This window comes from Petaurus breviceps, unplaced genomic scaffold (genome assembly GCF_028583685.1).
Source record: "Petaurus breviceps papuanus isolate PSGF00001 unplaced genomic scaffold, PetGlider_PUasm1.0 37, whole genome shotgun sequence".
Classification (NCBI taxonomy): domain Eukaryota; kingdom Metazoa; phylum Chordata; class Mammalia; order Diprotodontia; family Petauridae; genus Petaurus; species Petaurus breviceps.
In genome coordinates, this window is record NW_027186296.1 from 61,093,903 (window position 1) to 61,114,136 (window position 20,234).

The following is a 20,234-nucleotide window of genomic DNA, read 5'->3' on the forward strand; positions in this document are numbered from 1 at the left end:
TGCCTTTAGTTTAAAGAGGAGAAAACTAAGGGAAGGCAAGAGTAGTTTTCAAGTATTTTCAAGGTTTTAGCTTCAAAGGGAAAACTGCCTCGTTTTGTTACTTCAGATGCTTATGAGTGAAAGTTGCAAGCAGGGACATTGGACTGAAATTAAAGACGAGATTCCTCACAATGAAGCCATCCATCACTGGAAGCCGCTGCCTGACAACTGAGCTGCTTTGTGTGGATGTGTTTCAGCTGAGACTGGATCTTCAGAAGCATCTGCCTGGGATGCTGGAGAAGGGATTCCTGGATGAGGCGGCCTCTAAAGTCTCTTTCAGCTAACTTTAAACTTCTAGAATGACTATGTTGCAAAAGATGATGAAAATGGGATCGTGAATCCTTGCAATTTAAATCTCACAAAACAGCTGCAAACTTTACAGCCGGAAACCCAAGGTTTAAAAAAAAGGAGGAGGAAAAAGAAAAGCAGGGTTGCGTATTTCCCAGAAGAAACCTTTTTGCTTGGCCCCACCTCTCAACCGGTTAGTTTGCTCCCCAAAGTCTCATTCTTCAGCAACCTTAGAACACCTCCGAGGAGCTGTCTCATTGGTCTGCCCCGCTGTAATGGACAGCATAACTGTACAATCACAGATCGAGGAAAGAGGAACCCAGGCTAACCCCTAGGAGAGCTGGTGGAGTTCATAGCCCCACTCCCCTCCCTCCTTCTCTCCTCGCCCTCCTTCCCTGACTCTTTCGGTTTTTTTTTTTGATGGCGCATGCGTTGGGGAGCTTTGCCCGTGTGCTAGGCGGAGCAGCGACCGCGGCAGGAGCAGGAGCCGGAGCCGGAGCCGGAGTTGGAGTCCGAGCAAGAGCAGGAGTAGGAGCAGCAGCAGCAGCCGTCTCCACTACAGCAGCCGCCGCCTTGGTTAAGCGATTCGAGGTCCAGAGAGACCGACTTGTGGCCAAGCCCCTCGCCGCTGCAGCCGGGGAAGCCGCCAGACTATTGTCTTTAACCTCCGGGAAAGTGGGGAGCAGCGCCGGCTCGGCCCGCGGGGAAGTCCCGGGCGCCGCACGGTGAGAGCACAACTTCTTTGGGGAGTTGGGGAAGTTTGTTGTGTGTGCGTGCGTGTGCGCGTGTGCGCGTGTGTGCCTGTGTGCCTGTGTGTGTGTGTGTGTGTGTGTGTGTGTGTGTGTGTGTGTGTGTGTGTGTGCGCGCGCGCGTGTAAGCGCGCGCGATGGGGGGCGCGCGGTGGGGACTGGAGGAGGGGGAGCTCCTTGCCTCTGCCCCTCCCCCTCTCCCTCAGCTCCTCCTCTGGGCAGGGGGCTGGAGAGGTGGGGCTCCTGGGTGCCGGAGAGCAGTCCCGGGGGACAGACCCCAGCCTTGGGCTGGGGAGGAGGTGGGGAGAGTTCCCCTCGGGGAGCCGAGGGCGGCCAACAATCAGTGCTCACTCTGGGGAGGAGAGGTGATGAAGGAGACCGCGGGTTGGGGGCGCGAGAGAACGAGCCCTCCTCCCTTGTTCCCCCCAGCCCCGGGCGCCCCTCTCTGTTCCTGCCTTGCCAGAGGTCCGGTCCATCCCCGCTTCTTGCATTGTCAGGTCGTGAGCGCAGTCGCCGCCTCCTTAAAGAAAGAACCCAACTTTTGGTTTGGGCTCCTGCTGGTCCCCCACCCCCCTTCCAGCCGGGACCACTCTCCGGGATGGGGTGTGGAGCAGTCCTGCTTCTTTGCCCGGGCTCCAGCCTATAGCCCCCAACTCCCCACTGCGCTTGGGTCCAGACCCCTGAGTGATCTCCTAAGGCTTTTTTGGGATCCCATCTCCACCTCCCTCCCTTGGTCCAGATCCCTGAGCCTGATTCCTCTAGAAAGTCTTTGGATCCTGAATCTCCTCTTCCCTTCTTGTTGGTCTAGACCCTTGAGTCTGATCCCCCAGGACTTCCAATCCTGATTTCCATCTTCCTCTTTCTCCTGATGTAGGGTGACCACGGAGGGTATGAATGGCTTTTTTTTTTTTGGTAGGGAGTGAAAGAAGGAGTAAACATAAAGTGACTTTGTGGTTTCTTCTTGTATCAGGGTTACTTTGCTTTGGATGCATTTATATGAATCTAGAGGATCAGCTACGAATTTGAGCTTGAACAAGTGTTTACTCTTTGAGGGCCGAGGCTTTCTCCTGTTGATGCTAATTCCGAACATATTGGATGGCTTTTAGTCCTGTGTCTACCCCTTAACACCCCCCCCCCATTATTCTTCTTTTCCTTTTCTCTCCTTTCTCTTATAGTAACCAGGAGCATTTTTAATAACTGGGTTATTTTTCTGTGTGGACTTGTTTAGACCCGAATTAAATCGGGGTGTGAGGAGTGGGCTAGACAAATGGAGATGCATTTTGTAAACTTTCCCTCTGAACCATGGATCTTTCCTACTTTATCTGGCGTTCAAGTGCAGCCATATTTTAAAACAAAACAAGTTGTTTTTGTAAACAATGCATGACTTTACTGACAAATATTTTCCTTAAAGCCAACTGGACTTAGGGACTTAGAAAAATCATTATGGGGTGAACCTCAAAAGTTTATCTATGAAAGTAATGATTAGATATAATTTTTTTTTCAGGGAAGTTACTCTAACATGTTAGTGTTTTAAATTTTACACTGAACTAAGGAATCTACAATAAAAACAGGATTGAGTAATAATTTTGGTTTTCGTACATAACTTTTCAACTCCTTTTGTGACGTTACTCTGGAAGTTTTTATTACTTGAGACAGAGATAGCTTGCTAAATCAAAACCATGATGTGCTTTAAAAAATCTCTGGACAAATGCTGTTCTTTATGTCCGAATAGTAAAATGCTAATTAATCTACCTTCTGTGGCTGTAGCATTCTACAGATCTTATAAAAGAGTTAGGAAAAATAGAGAATTATTTACTGTCCTCTTGTAATTAGTTTTCCTTTACTGTAGATGTCCTGAAACATGCATTAGTTTCAGTGTTTCATGTGAAGTGCACAGTAGGTTTGCACTTTTAACTCTGTATTCATTTACCAAAATCCTGTTGAACCTTATACAGTGCAGAGCTTCTTTAACTTGGGGTCCATCAACTTAAATTTTTTGACATAACTCTATTTTAGTATAATTGGTTTACTTTGCAATCCAATGCATTTTATTTTTTTGTATTTAAAATATCCTGAGAAGGGATCCATAAGCTTCACAAGACTGCCAATGGGGGCCACAACAAAAAAGATTAAAAACCCCTGGTCCAGTAGGACAGAATTCCAAGGTGCTGATTCACTTTGCTATCTTCAAAACTTAGAAAAAAAATTATGTTTGTGTGTGTCAGTTTGTTTTGATTCGCAAATTTTCTTGTGTAGAATCAGTAATGGTATAGGGAAAAACTTTTTTAACCTTCAAAATTTAGCACTAATCTTGAAAAACTAAGCTTAAACTAAAAATTACTCTGGCATTTGCAGCTTGAGTAATTAATATCTATAGAATGTTTGAGCTGAAAGGGACAATAGAAAGCCAGTTCAACCCTTTCATTTTACAAGTAAATGTTCATTGAATGCTACTTGGAAAAAAAAAGACTATTTTTTAGAAGCTGATGTTAGGAAGTGGAATTTGGCTTCTGTTTATCTAGACCCTAAAAAGTATACATATTATAAATTCTTTCTCTGTTCTTGTGTGAACTTAGAGAAAACGGGCAAATTATTTAATTTTTCCATACTCACTTTTCTCTGTTTATGAATTGAGAAATTGTTGGTTTGATTGGATGTTTTAGGACTCTGTCTGAAATATACTATGCCATTTTGAAGGACTTTTTAGTGTGGCCTGTATCCTTATGACATATTGAGACACTCCTAAATAAAGGTTTGACAGTTCTGAATAGAGTGGATTAGTTAATTCTTCCCTAAATTACATCCCTTTTCAGTGAGCAAAGGAACAGTTGGTATTGAGTGTCTTTGGCTAAATAAAATACAACTGTATTTTAAACAAGTCCAAGGCAGTGAGTGTATATAGATGGTGCATTGGGCCTGGAGTCAGAAGAACCTGAATTCAAATCCAGCCTCAGACACTTAACAATTCTGTGACCCTGGGTTAGTGCCGGAACCCTAATTCCAGCACTAACCCTAACCCTGGGCAATTCACTTAACCCTGTTTTGCCTCAGTTTCCTAATCTGTAAAATGAGTTGGAGAAGGGGATGTCATACCATTCCACTGTCTTTGCCAAGAAAACCCCAGATGGGGTCATGAAGAGTTGGACAAGACTGAACAACAATAAACAAGTCCAACTGAAACTTAGTAAAAAAGCAAAACAATTTTTTATTTACATATTCTATGAAGAAGGGAAGAAAAAGAAGAGTCAGATTCTTTATTGAGTAAGAGTGTTGAGGAATGGTAGGGATAAAGCAGATTTGTAATTCAGTATAAGTTATTTAGCATATATTAATTACTTTTCCCAATCTCCTGTCTTCCATGCCCCTGTAACTCTGAATAACATACCAGAATATTTGCCATTTTTGAAGAATAGTTAGAATGATAACTGTGATAAGACATATTCTGAATAGCAAGGTACACAAACTCTGGAGGTTTTTAAATAGTTTCTTGTAATTGAATAAACATATGGTGGTTTTGTGTAATGTATTATTGGAGATAGTCATGGTCTTCCCTTTACACTCTCTTGGAAGTGGTTACTCCTAAATAAGTTGATTTCTTGTATCCAAAGGGCAGGGAGATAGGAGCTGTGAGAAAAAGTACTACCTTGAATCACAGATGACTTGTAGCAGTTATAAGTAGGGCGGATTTTAGTTTAATGTATAAAAAACAAATCATCAGCAAGTGCTGTCCAACACTGGAATAGGATGGAAGTGAACTCCCAGTCATTAGAAGAATTCAGCTAGCGGTTGCATGAATTCTGTAGAAAGAATTTCTAACCAGATAACAAATGGTACTAGAAGCAGTATGGAATAATGAAAAGGACTCTGGACTTTGTCCAGAAGTCTGAGTTCAAGTCCTTGCTCTGACACTAGTTTTGTAGCCTGGGTAACAGTTTCCTGTCTGTAGAACAATACTTTACCTGCCTACCCTGCAGGGTTGTTAAAAGAATTTTTTTTAACCTCAAGGTTCTGTATTAATGAAATAATAATAACAAATCACTAAAGTCTCTTTCAAATCTAAGGGTGCAATGAATCTCAAAAGGGCAGAACTGTAGGGGAGAGCATCCACTCATATCTGTACTAATCAAGAACAAGCTTACCTGTGAATGACCAATATAGCACCCAGAAGTTGATAATATGTGTAGAGTACAGTGGGACTACTATATTCCTAGTTCTAGACACTTAGTGCTAAACTCCATTTGTTACTGTTCAGTCTTGTTAATTGTATGTGACTCTTTTTGATCCTGTTTGGGGTTTTCTTGGCAAAGATACTGAAGCAGTTTGCCGTTTCCTTCTCCAGCTCATTGTACAGATGAGGAAACAGGGTGAAGTGAATTGCTTAGGGTCACACTGCTGTTAAGTGTCTGAGGCCAGATTTGAACTTAGGAAGGTGCATCTTCCTGACTTCAGACCCTGTGCTCTATCCACTTAGCCAACTAACTACCCTCTAGACTCCATACTTTGATACTTTTGTTTGTTCCTGTTGTTTCATCTTACTGGATTCAGCCCAGTGTTTTAGCCCCATTTCACCTTTTTTAGAAGCTATTATCTAGTCTGATGTTAGCTATTCCTTCCTCTTTTGGGTCTCCTGCAAATATGACTTTGTCCAAGTAGTTGCTGACAGTTTTAAATAGCCCAGGGTGAGTCTCCCAGACAGTCTTGTAGAGACTTCCTTTCAAGCTGACTTCAGGCTATTAATGTCTTTTCTTTCAATCTTGGACATTCAGCCAGTTCTGAGATGCACTTAATTGTTACTAATTTAGCCCACATTTCTACATCTTTCTCACAAGAATAGTATGAAAGACTTTGTTAAATGCCCAACAGCATTATTATTATCTACCACTCTAGAAGACTGTTGGAAAAGGAAATGAAGTTAGTCTGGCATGACTTATTTTTGATAAAGTCAAGTGGGTTTTTTGTGATTATTACTTCCTTTTCTAGATGCTTGGTAATTTTCCTTATAACTGTGTTCTAGAATTTTGCTAGGAATTGAAGACAAGCTTACCAGGTTAGGGTTTGCAGACTTTTTTTCTCCTCTTCCTCCTTTTTCTTCTCCTCCTCCTCCTTTTCCTTCTCCTTCTTCAGAATTGGGACGTCTGTCCATCTCCAATCTGTGGTACTTCTGTCTTCCATGAACTTGCTAAGATTATTGACAGTGACTTTGTAATCACATACAGTAGTTCTTCCAGAAGCCTAGGATATAGTTCAATGGGCCTAATCACTTGAATATCATGGATTGCTTAGGTGTTATTTTACTACCTTCTTCCTTATTTTGAGTTTCAGTTCCATATTAGCCACTTTCATTTTGAAAGAGTGGTCAGCTCTAGAAAGTCCAAAGATTATCCCCTTGAGAGGGCAAGCAGAGACAACGTAACAGGCGAATAGTACGGCCTTCTCATTTGTTATAGCAAAAACCCCCCAGTTTTGGTTTTCCTTAGTGTTTTGTCAACCTCAATTCATTTTGAACTTTAGAATTCCTGACACGCTTAAAAATGTTGGTATTTCATTTTTATATTACTTCCTGGATGAGGGGCTATCTTACTGTATCTCCTCACCCAGAAGCCCTCCTTTGTATTAAGAAAAAAATAAAAAATCAAAGCAATCAGCAAAACTAACCAGAATCTTGACAGCCTGTGCTCGGACTCGTAGCAGCCTCCTCCTTAGCACAGAAGGGAAAAAGGCACAATTTCTTCTCTTTTTCAGAGACAAGTTTACAAGCTTTGTCATTACAGCATTCAGGTTAATTTTGCTCTTCTTCCAATTTCATTATTTTAGTCATTGTGTATATAGTTAACCTAGTTCTGCTTACTTCTCTTTCCAGCAGTTCATATAAGGACTTCTGTGCTTCTCTGGATTTGCCATATTCCTTGATTCTTATAGCACAGTAATATTCCATTATATTTATAGGCCATAATTTGTCTAAGCATTCCCCAATTTGTAGAAACTGCTTTATTTCTAATTCTTTGCTACCACAAAAAGTATTACTGTGAATATTTTGGTGGATAGGAAACATTTCTTTTTGTTGAGTTCTTTGAATTTATGCTTAACAGTGTGATTTCAGGATAAAAAACAATGGACATTTTAGTGATTTTCTTTAAATAATTCCAAATTACCTTCCAGAATTGTTAGACCAATTCATGGTTCCATCAGCAGTGTAATAGTTGGCCTCTCTTTCCATAGCCTCTCCAATACTGACTGTATAATTTTTTTTAACATTATTCTAGAATAGTTTTCTATTTTTTATTTATCCTTCCCTTCCTTCCATCTTCTGCACATATCTTTAAAAATATTTATCTTTTTTTTTGGTAATTTCCTATATATTCAAATCTGTCTCTTTAGAGAAGTTCCTCTTTTCTTCCTCATTTGAGTTGTTCCTCTTTGAAATTTCATCCTTCAGAGCTTCCTATCCCTGATCAATGGACTTCTATAGAATTTTAGCTATGACATGATCCTTATCCTTCCTCTGAATAATGACAGTAATAGTGATCACTGGGCAAACTAGATAAGTCACCCCTGAATGATCAGAAATTAATTATTGTTTAATTGAGGGGATCCTTCCAGCTCTAAGTCTATGATCCTATAACATTCACAATTTAATGGCATATTTATCGAGGGACACATGGTAGAAAATGACACATGCTAGCTTGGAAGAAGATGAGAATAATTTCAGAGAAACTCCTAAACTCAGATTATTCACTCCTTTGATATTCATTGATTTGGATGAAATTTAAAATCTGAAACTAAGAAGTGAAAATTTCTAGCTGGTTTCAGTGGTATCTTTTTCATACCAAACCAATGTTAATGAAATAATGTTTTTATATATAAAACATTTTATTTGTACTCTTTGTGTGCTTCTTTATTTTGTTTTGCAAAATTGATATCCTTTATTCATTTCTAGATATCACCATTAAACTTCCTTGCAGGGTAAGTTTTCTAAGGAATATTGTTTATAAGCTCTGAAGACTAACACAACAGCTCTTGACCAAAGTTGCTATGAAAGCCAAAAAAAAAAGGAAAAGAAAAAAAAACCTTCAGTGCTTCAAGTCAGGTGAAACAAAAATAAATATTGCACAAAGAAAGCTGAATACTCCAGAATATTTCAAAAAATATAAAAGGAATTGGTATGTTAGCTTGTGTTTTTCTAGTGATCCTCTTGTTTTTATTGAGAGTTTTTCAAGGCAGAAAAAAGAATGCATTTTGATAGCTACTTCCAGCTCTAAAATTCCAATTCTGTCATTTCCTCGGGGCACAAATACATTTCCAACCAGCATGTGTCAGGACCTGGTGCTAAAGGAAATGAGAAGGAGGTAGAAAAGGTGATTTAGTGGATATGAGCAGAAAACAAAAAAATAGCAGTCTTTGTTGGGGTTTCATTCCATGTAAAAATTCTTTGATTTTTTTCTTTTGTTTAATTCTTTGTTTCATTGCATAAAACATTTTATGAAATGAGAAAAAAAAGATTGATACCCAAGTAGTACCTTGAATTTTATACCTAAGTTGGTGAAGATCTGAAGTAATTGCAAACAGTGAGAACTTTGGAAATGATTTAGTAGGTGTGGTCTCCCCCTCCCAATTCCCATAGTGTTCAGATAATATTTTTTTAAAAAACAAATGCCTTTGCACATGGCCAGTGTATAATGATGATATCCGTACTACTCAAGAGTGAACAATATTTACTGAATACCTGCCTCCCTAGTTGATAAGAGAGGATTGTGGTTGTGAGGACAGAATCACGGGTTTGCTCTTGTTGGCTGGGTACCTCCTCAGGTCTAGAACTTTATCATTTGTCTTGAAAATATGTATTGTTAGTGACTAGGGACCTGAAGAGAGAGAATATGAATGGATTACTGACAATCCTTCACTATTTTCGTAAAACAGTTCTTTAGGTTAATTCCCTATTGAGTTTTGCCATGATCATGTAAAAAGTGTAGCACATGAGATTATTATGTAGAATGCAACATAAAGGATTTCTCATTTTCATAATCAGAGTTTATCTTTAAATATATGTGTATATATACAAATATTATCCATAGTATTCTTTTTTCTAGGTGATAGGGTCTGAGGGTTAGGCCACAAATCTGAGGGTAACCTCTTTAAAGGATAACATCCTTGTGGCTATTTAGCTTCTAAACAGGCTTAGTAAAATCTAATGGGGGTAATTGTAAATTAATTGACTTGACCTGTCTTTCCTATGTCTTTATGGACCCTAGCTATGGATGGGAAGTTATAATAATAATAATAGCTAGCATTTATATAACACTTTATATTGATTATAACATTTATAATAGCTAGCATTTATAAAGTACTTTTTAACACTTGACAATATTTTTATCTCGTTTTATCCTCCCAATGACCATGGGAGGTAGTTGTTATTATCCCCTATTTTGCAGATGAGGAAAGTGAGGCAGACAAAGGTTAAGTGAATTGCCTAGGGTCACACAGCTCATAAGTGTTTGGGATCTTCACTGTGCCATCTAAATGCTTATTGGTATATAGTGGAAAGAACCCCAGATATAGAGAGGAAGGACTTGGTTTTGAACCTTGTTCTTTTGTGTCTTATATTTGTGAATTTAGGCTAGTTACTTAATCTTTATGTGTTTCAGTTTCTTCGCTGGTAAAGTCTGGTCCTTTTCCATTCTAAATGTGACAATCTCCCATTGAATCAGGTTCTTAGTGTAAACATTACAAGTTGAAAGAAAATGGTCTTTAATCACATGTGCACATCTATGTAGAGTAGTTGGATTCATTATCTGAAACGCTTTTTATGAGATCACAGCAGTTGGGGAGTTGTTTGGATAGTTTAAAAAGAGGAGAAAGTAAGAGTTGGAAACTTTGCTTCCAGATATCCATTTAGCTAAAAACCTGAAACCTAGGGTTCTTGTTAACTTCCTGTTTTTAGTTTCTCTGGCCACGTGTTAGTTGGTGAGATTATATATAAAATATAATATATATATTAATATAATATATATATTATAAAGGGAGATAGAGGACCTTTGGGAGATTTGAGATTTTCTCTGATATAGGCACACCCTGCAAAGACTGGTAACACAGTGGCTGTTCTAACTGTCCAATCTTGGGGAATGCTGTTGTATAGAAAGAATTGTAATTTGTTTATGATTATAATGTATTGCCCAGGAAAATACTTTTTTCGGTACAGAAATTCTTTGGAAGATGTTTTCATTAAGATAGATACTGTTTTTGTCAGTGATTTACTGTGTATTTTAAATTCATTCAGCATTCCTAAAAGATAACCCTTTCCCATCTTTCTGTCTTGGAAAGTAGTAGAAATGTGGCACTATTGAGTGTGTATGTTTAGAATTAGTATTCTCTTTTAGAATCAGGAGTTCCATGGATAGACATTAATAATTAATGTTTATATAATTCTTAACATCTTCAAAGTGTTTTACAAACATCTAATTAGTTCATGTTTAACCTAAATTGGAAGTTGGAAAACCAGTTTTTGAGGTTGATTTCAGGATTACCAGGAATGCTGTTTGAGTGAAAGCAGTCTTCTTTATTAAGATGGAGGAATGTACCATCTAGTACTAAACATCTTTTCTTAATCTCTTGGACTTCTTCCCATCTTTTCTCATGTCAGGTATGTGTTGGGTATGCATATTCTGTTTAATGGGAAAGGGAGTGGAATTATATGGACAAAATTAATGACCTAAACTGGGTGAGTTGGGGAAAGACCTAAGATGATTCAGTGTGTTGTAATGTGACCTTCTCTTCCATCATCTCCTGTATATTAACTGCACTATAATAGGGACATTAAGGAGGAAATGATTGGATGGTTTCTGAAAAGTGAACTCAGCAGTATCATGTGGTAGTTTTTGCATAATATCTTTAATGTTGAGAGAAATCACAATTTTTTTAGCTTCAGCTTAAATTGTAAGAGTATTATACTTTCACAGAATGTAACTGAGTTCCCTAATCAGTTGTTCTAAGATCTAATTTTTTTAAGCTCCAAAATGAGCAGTTTTCACTAGTGTTCTTAATTTTATAAAGCTTTATTAAACTGGAAAAAGATGCTATAGATTTCCTCAGTTCCTTGTTTTTCCAGATGAGAAAATCAAGGCCCAGAAAGGTGAAAGTCAAAGTCAAGACATTAATTAGTGTCAGAACCAGGACCTCTAGTAGTGTCCTTCCTTGTATACCATTCTGCCCCTCCTTTTGAAGTTGAACAAAAAGGATGTTTTCTGTTTCCTAGAATATACTTCAAAGTAGCAATGACTTCTTCCTTCCTACTTTGGGTACAATGATTAATTTATTTTCATAGAACTATTGCCAACTACAGGTCTATGTTTTAGTACCTTTCTTGTTATATTAATAAGCAGTAAATAAAATGATTAGTTAAATATTATGTCTGAGTGATTTCCTTATCGCAGTTCATAAATACACCTTCTGGGGAGGCCTGTTTATAAATTTTTGTCTGAATGATATTTGTCAGTGAATGAAACTTTAGTATTCAATGGTAGAAGAGAAGAGAATTCTGAGATCTTGGCATATCTATTTAATTAAATTCTAAATATGGCTGAGAACCCCCCTTTTTAATGATAGTAGATAAGCAGGGCCTTGAGCCTTCTTCCCTTTTCCTCTCAAATAGTGATACTTTCGAAGTCTACTCTTCTAGTTCTTTTCCAAACGTTCCTTCTCTCTTCTGATGAAATCTGAAAAATATTAGAAAAAAAAGAAAAAACTGAGATAGTTGACTGGCAAATCTCTTGTGTTATAATACAGAATGTACCTTGGATTAAGGTTCTAGTCTTTTTTATTCTTTCAAATTGTTGGTGAAGTGGGGAAAACAAGTGTTGGATTTTAATTTTTTATTTATATGAATTCATCGTAAATAATCAAGAATCACTTATAATTTCAGGCAGCCTTTTATTTTGAGGTTCACTGCAAGTAAACACCATATTTACTTGTGCTCTGGCAGAGGAGGAATTTCATATGGAGATTTTGTACGTGTCTAAAACTGGTGAGAGAAAGATCTGCTTTGGAAAAACCTGGCTGCTATATCTGGGTCACAAGCTACTGAAATAAAAACTTTTTATAAGATAACAGAGGATATGTGCAATTAGACTGGTGCTTTGGATGATGAAGTAAATTTTTGAAAGGGAAAACATTTTGTAAATACAGAATTGCATGTTTATTTTCCTTTTTTACTTTTTGGAGGGGGGAAGGTAGGGCAGTTGGGGTTAAGTGACTTGCCCAAGGTCACATGGCTAATTTTGTGTTAAGTGTCTGAGGTTGGATTTGAACTCAGGTCCTCTTTGTCTATTAGCTGCCCTGCATGTTTATTTTCTTAGGAGTTACAGATAGTGCCAGCTTTAGCTTATGTCCCTGATTTTTCTATGTTAGCTTTATTTGACTCATTCATGTTCCTGTATCACAGCAATTCCTTTTTTTTGCTTTTTGGAGGGGAGAAGTCAGGGCAATTGGAGTTAAGTGACTTGCCCAATGTCACATGGCTAGTTAAGTGTTAAGTGTCTGAGGCTGGATTTGAACTCAGATGCTCCTCACTCTGGGGTCGGTGCTCTATTCACTGTGCCACCTAACCGCCCCTATCACAGGGATTCTTAACTTCTGTGTACATGTGTATAAGCATGTTTGACAATCTGGTGATGCCTAATACTGTGGTTTGTTGCCTACATTCATAACTGAAATGTTAAATTTCAGTTAGATATTAATGAGAATAAAGATGTAATTTTTTCCTATTCAAGTCCTTGAACCCCTAAGAACCTCTACTCCTAATTATGACAGTAGAAATTTATAGTAAGCCTCAAATTATACAGATTCAGATATACCATAAATTTTAAAATTGTGTATCCCTTAACATGATGACATACAGGAAGTCTGATATGATACTAGTTTCATTCAACAGAAGGAATAAATGAAGTATTACTTCTCATCTCCAAAATCAGTATTAAATTAGTATTATAAAAGGGTTCCACGCTAGGTTGGTTCAGACAGGAACTACATCATATTGAGTGAAGGATGGAAATTCAGTGAAGACATGTGTTGTAGAGAAGAGTTGGTAGAATTTCTCAAGCAGGAGGGGAACATTTGTCCAACATTTTGTGTACTCTGTCCCTAGATCAGTCTAATGACTTAAATCTGAGGATTTTGACCCTTATTCTTAATAGACCGGTCTTTATACAGCCTTTAACTTTTTCAGTTATCCTTAAGCTTTATTACTGGTTTACAAACACTTGACATTGAGAATCTTGGTACTGGACTACACCAGAGGGTCAGACATGTCTGGTGAGTAGTCTTGACAGGTTGCAATATAATTGGAAAATATTTTAAAAAAGAAATACAAATACAATAGAACATAGATAATGTTAATATGTGGTTTTCTAAGTCAATTAGGGTTTAGGGGCCCCCACTGACACAACTGGACTGCATGATTCCTTACTTCCCTGTCCCCATATAGATTGGTTCTTTTCTACTTACCAGCAAACTCTACAACAACTTTCTTTCTCTGTTTTAATGATAATTTATCTATTTTATGGGAGTTCTCATTCCACCAAAAAGAAGACTAAGCCATACAATATAATATTGTTAAGATAGTGCCAGGATTGAGATCACGTGAATAATTTCCAGGTCTAACCCAAAGTAAAGAAGTGCTGAATGACCTGCTTTTTTGTTTTCTTTCATTATTCATTAAAACCTGAGATTTTTGTTAAATTAGACATGGAAAATTAAACAAAGCTGTACAAATTACTGCTCTATACAGTTCTTAAGTTTGGTATGCCTTTTTTTTTTAAGGTCAGCTGTTTTTCTTCAAAGACTTGCACAAGAATGTTGCAAAATATACAAAATGATTTTACTAGAGAAATTTCTGGTTTGTAGACAGTAGTCCATTTTCAAAACTTCATTGAAGTTTGTATGTTTGTGCATTTGTCTACTTCAGATGTGTATTTATTGCTTATTTTGTTTATTGGAGAAGTAATTGCTTCAGTTCAACTGGACACCAGTATAAATTTTGTAGCTTTTTAGAAATCAGTTTGTGCCTGACTAAAAAAAAAGAAAAGTAGTTTTTTTCTCCCCCTCAGGCTACCTGATTAAGATAGTCTTCCGACTGGATTAGTTTTTATTTGGATTTCCACTGAAGCTGTTGATGTCATGCCTTTTGTAAATACCATCCTCTTGTTTGTAATCACTGTGTTGTGAACTGGTGTACTTTCAGAAATGATGATCACTTTTGCCCTTTGCACCTGGAAGACCTTACCTAAGTGTGAAGTGACTTCCGGATTTTCATATAATTTTTGCCAAAAGCGGCAAAGATTTTGAAAATGTTACTTTAATAACTAACTAAATGTCTCCTTACATATGTCTGTAATTAGATAATTTTCTTTTTGGTGTGCAAATAAAAGCAGTATTTCCAGTCTGGGGTGAAGTTAGTCTGCTTCTGTTTTAGCCAGCTTTATAATCAGGTAATGAAAAATTATAATGGGGGGGGTGCGGGTAGGTGGTGCAGTGAATAGAGCACCGGCTCCGGAATCAGGAGGACCTGAGTTCAAATCCAGCCTCAGATACTTAACACTTAATAGCCATGTGACCATGGGCAAGTCACTTAACCCCAATTGCCCTGCCCTCCCCCCTCCAAAAAAAAAGCCAAAAAAAAATTATAATGAAAAGCTGATTCTATACTCACTCCCATTTAACTTTGGTCTCTGTCAATTTAAATTTTCTGTTAGGGGTTGTACTTTCTTGACCAGTATCAAAGCAAAAGAAAAATGTCATTAGGATTAGAGAGCATTTTCTTTGAGAGCTGAATTACATAAAGGGATGGAAGAGAAGTTTAAGACCAATGCTTGCCTCCATGGAATGATTAGCCATGAATTTGGCAGAACTTTATGTAGCTTTGACTTTGCCAAAAGTTCTTTTCCCCTCTGTGGCCAGCATTAACTTTATACTATGTAACTCTTACAAACAAAAGAAGTCAGGAAATTATTTCACTTCAGTAAAGATATTTTTTAAAAATCTAAAGTACATCAAATATTAGAAAGACCTATTAAAAGCCATGGAAAAAGTAATGGTGGCCAGTTGCAAGTAAAAAAAATAATTTGTGTACTTATATATGTGTATCTATGTATGTATATATTTATATTTATATATATGCACACACATATGGATATATCTATAAATGAATATGTGTGTATACATATATATATATATAAATAGATATAGATATTTTGAGAAAGAAAAGGGGTAAGGGAATAAGCATTAACTTCTAGTATGTGCAAGGCACTGTGCTAAGTACTTTATAGATATTTTCTCAATTGATCCTCACAACAACCTTGAAAGGTGATTCTCTTATCTCCATTTCAGAATTGAGGAAACTGAGGCAGACAGAGTTTTAAGTGAGGGTCACACAGCTTCTAATTGTCTGAGGCCAGGTTTTGTTTAGGTGTTCCTGACTCCGGGTCCAGCACTCATCTACTGCACAACATAGCTGTCTAGGAAGAAACTTCGAAGGCAGAATCCCCATTTATCAGTCTGGGACTAGAGAGTGCCGAAGTTTTATAAGAGCTCACAAAACCAATCTTTAAAATGGCATGGAGGAAAGTTTTGATTCAAGAGGTGGAAATTCTCTCTTTCAGATACTCAGAAGTGGTGTAGAGGCAGCTAGGTTGTGAGTGGATAGAGTAAATACTGGACTTAGCATAAAGAAGGCCTGACTTTATATCCTGTCTCAGACACTTAGTAATATGTTAGCTGTGTGATCCTGGGCAGGTCATTTCCCCCAGTTTCCCGATCTGTAAAATGAGGGTATTGAATTTGATGATTTCCTAAGTTCCTTCCAGTTCTAAATCGATGATCCTCGTTGCCTTTTTTTTTTTTTTTTTGGATTGGAAGTTTTAAGTTTAAATGAACAATGTATGAATAAGGTAGTAAGTACAGTGGAGTAAGATTGAAAAAAAATGGTACAGTAAGATGGAGAGATCTTTTGTGTAGCTTTCTTTTTCAGAGATTAAAAAGTTGTAACATTTAATTAGAAAGAAGTGTTTTTGCAAAATTAAAATGATGAAATTTCACTGTGAAGTCAAATATATAACAAAAACTTGTTTCCCCTTCTGAGAATATGGACATAGTGGTAATCCACATTCACAATGAAATTGAATGTTGTGTTCAAAATTGGTTTGAATGACCAAAAGCTGGCATTTTCAATTAAGGGGAGGCCAAAATTAAAACTTTGACTTTATACTTAATTTAACCCCAGGAAAAGCACGGAGTAGGTTCTCTTTCTGTATGTTTTAAAGCCAGATATATGGCAAATAAATCAAACATGGCTGAATTAATGGGTTCTGATTATAACACTGGCATTATTGTTCAGAATACATCCCTTAAAACCTCCTATACTCTGCACTATATAGTGCTCCCGGAGCTCCAACACAAGTGCTTAGTCCTATCCTCCAACATTTATATAGTTTAGTAGAGTTTCTACTATATTAAGTAACCTTTATGAATGTTATCTTGCTGCAGTAAGAACTTTCAAAAAGTGTGTAATTGAATTGATTGCCAGAACTTTTGTCTATTTCAGTTTAAGGATAATAATCAGTGACATGTACAGAGAACTTTACATTCTGTATTTCTTTAAGCTGTGCAGTGTTTGTTGAATAAGGTATGTGTTGCAGCTCTCATTAGCCCCATTTTGTAGAAGGAGGAAGCTGAGATTCAGCGAGGTGGACTGATTTGTCCATGGTTTTATATAGCTAGTACAAGTCAGGCATGAGATTTTTGGCTAGGCAGCCAGGCTGATGAAGGAACTTGAATCAGTCATATGAGGATCAGTTGAAGGAATTGGGCATGTTTAGCCTGAAAAAGGGAAGCCTGCAGCTAGGGGGAGGAACTGCAGGTGCTCAAATATTTGAAGGTTTCTCATGTTGAAGAAGACTTACACTTGTTCTTTTTGGCTCTAAAATGTACAGCGAGGAATGATGGGTGGAAATTTGAAGGAGGTAAACAGAGACTTAGGAAAAAACTTCCTAATCATTAGAGCTCTCCAAAAGGAAAATCACGTACCTTTGTGGGTGATGGGTTCCATATCATTTGGAGGTCTTTAAGCAGAAGCTAGGTAAATACTCTTTAAATATTTTATGATAGCTCTTCTTTTCCCAGTGTGGATTGGAATAAATGGCTTTCTATTGCTAACAATCTCTGGTTTTCTGAATAATTGTTACACTACTTTTCTGGTTGCATTACCATTTATTGGTAAATAAGTTAAATCAAAAGAAATGTAGGCATTTTTGGTAATATTTTGATGTTAAAAAATAGTATATCTCGGGTGGCTAGGTGGTGCAGTGAATAGAGCACTGGCCCTGGAGTCAGGAGGATCTGAGTTCAAATCCAGCCTCAGACACTTAACACACACACACACACACACACACACACACACACACAAACCTAGTCATGTGACCTTGGGCAAGTCACTTAACCCCAATTGCGTTCCAAAAAGCAAAAAAAAAAAATAGTGCATCTCCCTGACTGTTTTGATGTGGTAATAAATCCTAGGATATTTGGAGTTGTTGTATCACAGTTATACAGTTATAAACTACACTAACCTTCTGTTTTCATTAAGTAGTATCCTTTAGGCAAAAGTTACTTCCAGCCTTTAATTTTTTTTTCTATTCCCTGATTTCTAATGGTTTTGGCATAGCAAAGATTAATTTAGCATTTTAGGAGGCACACCACCCCTCTTCCCACCAACTACCTCCTGCCTTAAAGGTTTAGAATGCTCTAGGGCCTTAGGATCAATCTAAACTCCCCAAATTCCCTTTGATTAGAAATTATTTGGATTCATACCAGGTCTCTGAGTTGTTATCTATAGGACTAGGTCATCTCAGTCTATATTTCAAAGGTGCTTCTAGAATTTTTTTGGACTTAGGAAATGTGGGATATAATATGGACCATAAAATTTAGTCATTTTTATTCCAGTATTAATTATAAGGGGGAAATGACCCCTGGTGGGGGGAGAAGGCATGCAAAAATGGCACAATACCTTTTAGAAATAAATTATGTTTTATACTAAATGGTACTGAATTTGGAGGTGGAAGAACAGAGTTTTTGATTCCAGCTCAGTTAGTAGCTTTATGACCTTGAGTAAGCTAGAATCTCCTTGGGCCTCAGATTCCTCTTCTGTTAAATGAGGGATCTTCACAACAACTTTGCCTTGTCTACCCAACAGAATTATTGTGAAAGTCAAATGAGATAATGTATGTAAAAGGGCTTGCAAACTAGGACACATTATATAAATATATGTATGATTTAATGTTTGTCTAGCAAGTCATTGTGGGGCTGAGAATTGAACTGCATACTCTTACAATTTAGTAGACTGTCCCTGGTCCCTCATCCCCATTTCCCCCCTTTCTATTTGGAGTGTCTTCTGGGTCTGAGCACAAACATAATAGCCTTGGTAAATCAGTGCTAGGAGTTAAATGCTTCAGTGCAGATGTATTGGAACCACATGACCAAACTGATGGAGAACAAAGTGGTTGAAGTAATAAGAAAGCTGTAAAATTGGAGGATTGTAGCTTCTACCTTTCTAGCCGTCTTTCTCTGTATCCCCCACTACTATCCAAAAAGGTGATTTGGGAAAATTCTCTTTTACAAAAACATTTCTTATCTTGGGAGTACTGAAAATCTAGACAGATTGTTCCCCAATATATTGGACCTTGGTACAGTATATGAAACAGTTATATTGGTTTAGGTGGGTTGGATGTGAGCATGAATGACCAGGGCTGTTTGAATCTCTTGACATGTTTCCTTAAAGTCAGTGCTCCTGGGGCGGCCAGGTAGCACAGTGAGTAAGAGCACTGGCCCCAGAGTCAGGATGACCTGGGATTGAATCTGGGCTCAGACAATTAGCACAGAAACAATTACCACACAGAAACACCTGGCCGTGTAACCTTGAACAAGTTACTTAACCCCAATTGCTTAAAAAAAAAAGTCAGTGCTCTTGAGAATTTTCTGTCAGCCATTTATAATCTTAAGCTATTCTTTCTTAGATTTGAGAATTCTAATGGGTGGAGAGAGGACTTGTCTATGGAACAAGGGATGTAAATTAATTGCATTTTGTGTTATACTAGCTATATACTCTTCTTGCTGGGATTTCTATTACTCTTAATTTCACTTTAGAGAAACCTTGTGCTTCATATAGTAAATATTATTCTTTAAGGAGAGCAATGTTTGGCTTTTCCCAAGAGTTTTTGATAATAAGAACAGAATTATTTGATCAGGTGAACATTTAAGAAAGGTTTCCCATAACCATATCCTGCCATTGTGTAGCCTAAATAAAGGAAGAATCTAGATTGTTTGAAAAACTTCACATTTTGGTTGCTTGCTTATGTAGGATAAATGAATAAATATTTCCAATCTGAAAAGTGGCCTGGTGACAGGAGAATTAGAATGTACAATCTATGTATCTTCTCTTTAAAGACTAATAACAAATATTAGAGGTCAATAGATAAGGGAAAGCTTGAGTGAACTGTATACATTTTTGTATTTATGAAATTTGGTTGACTCCAGAGGAAGATTGTTAAATCATCTGATGTCTCCAAAGGCACAGTGGCTACTAGGATGGTTGGTTTAAAAAATGCTACTTGTGCATTCCTCAAAATAAATTGTGTTTTGATCATTAGATGCAACAGATAACTGCATGGTGGAATAATGTCCCTCTGGTTTTTTTTCTGAATTCTGTGGCACAATGTAAAATTTTTTAAAGTATATACTACTGTAATCATGATCAGCAGCAGCAAAGATTTTTTTTTAAATTGCTATGTATAATAGCACAACAGTGTTAGAAACTAGGAATTAAAGGTAACATGGCAAGTATGGTCAGTACCTTTGAAGTACTTAAAATCTATTTGAGGAGACATGAAATAACACAGAGAAAGATAACAATATGTACTGTATACCAAGTCTTGAATAATATAACTTTGAATACAACAGATCAGGAGAAGGGATCCATCACTAAAGTAAAAAGGTTTTCTAGGATAGCTTCATTGAAGGGGATGGAACTTGAATTGGGCCTGACTGGAAAAGGAGCACTTGGGAAAAAAAGAGAAATGAATGGAAAGGGCATTTCAGGCATGTAGAGATGTTAAAGCACAC

At 37.4% G+C, this 20,234-nt stretch overlaps 1 protein-coding gene across 6 annotated transcripts in view; it reads left to right on the forward strand.

Annotated features, from left to right (window-relative positions):
• The first annotated feature begins 642 nt into the window (after positions 1–642).
• AKAP13 (A-kinase anchoring protein 13) overlaps positions 643–20,234 on the forward strand; it is a 399,825-nt gene continuing 380,233 nt past the window's right edge. For 4 of the 6 annotated variants that reach the window (XR_011170310.1, XM_069098532.1, XM_069098534.1 and 1 more), the window contains exon 1: positions 649–1,052. The gene's annotated coding sequence lies outside the window, so the exon portion shown is untranslated. Of the gene's footprint in view, positions 1,053–20,234 lie in introns of all 6 variants that reach the window. The other 2 variants (XM_069098536.1, XM_069098533.1) reach the window with 2 other exon arrangements.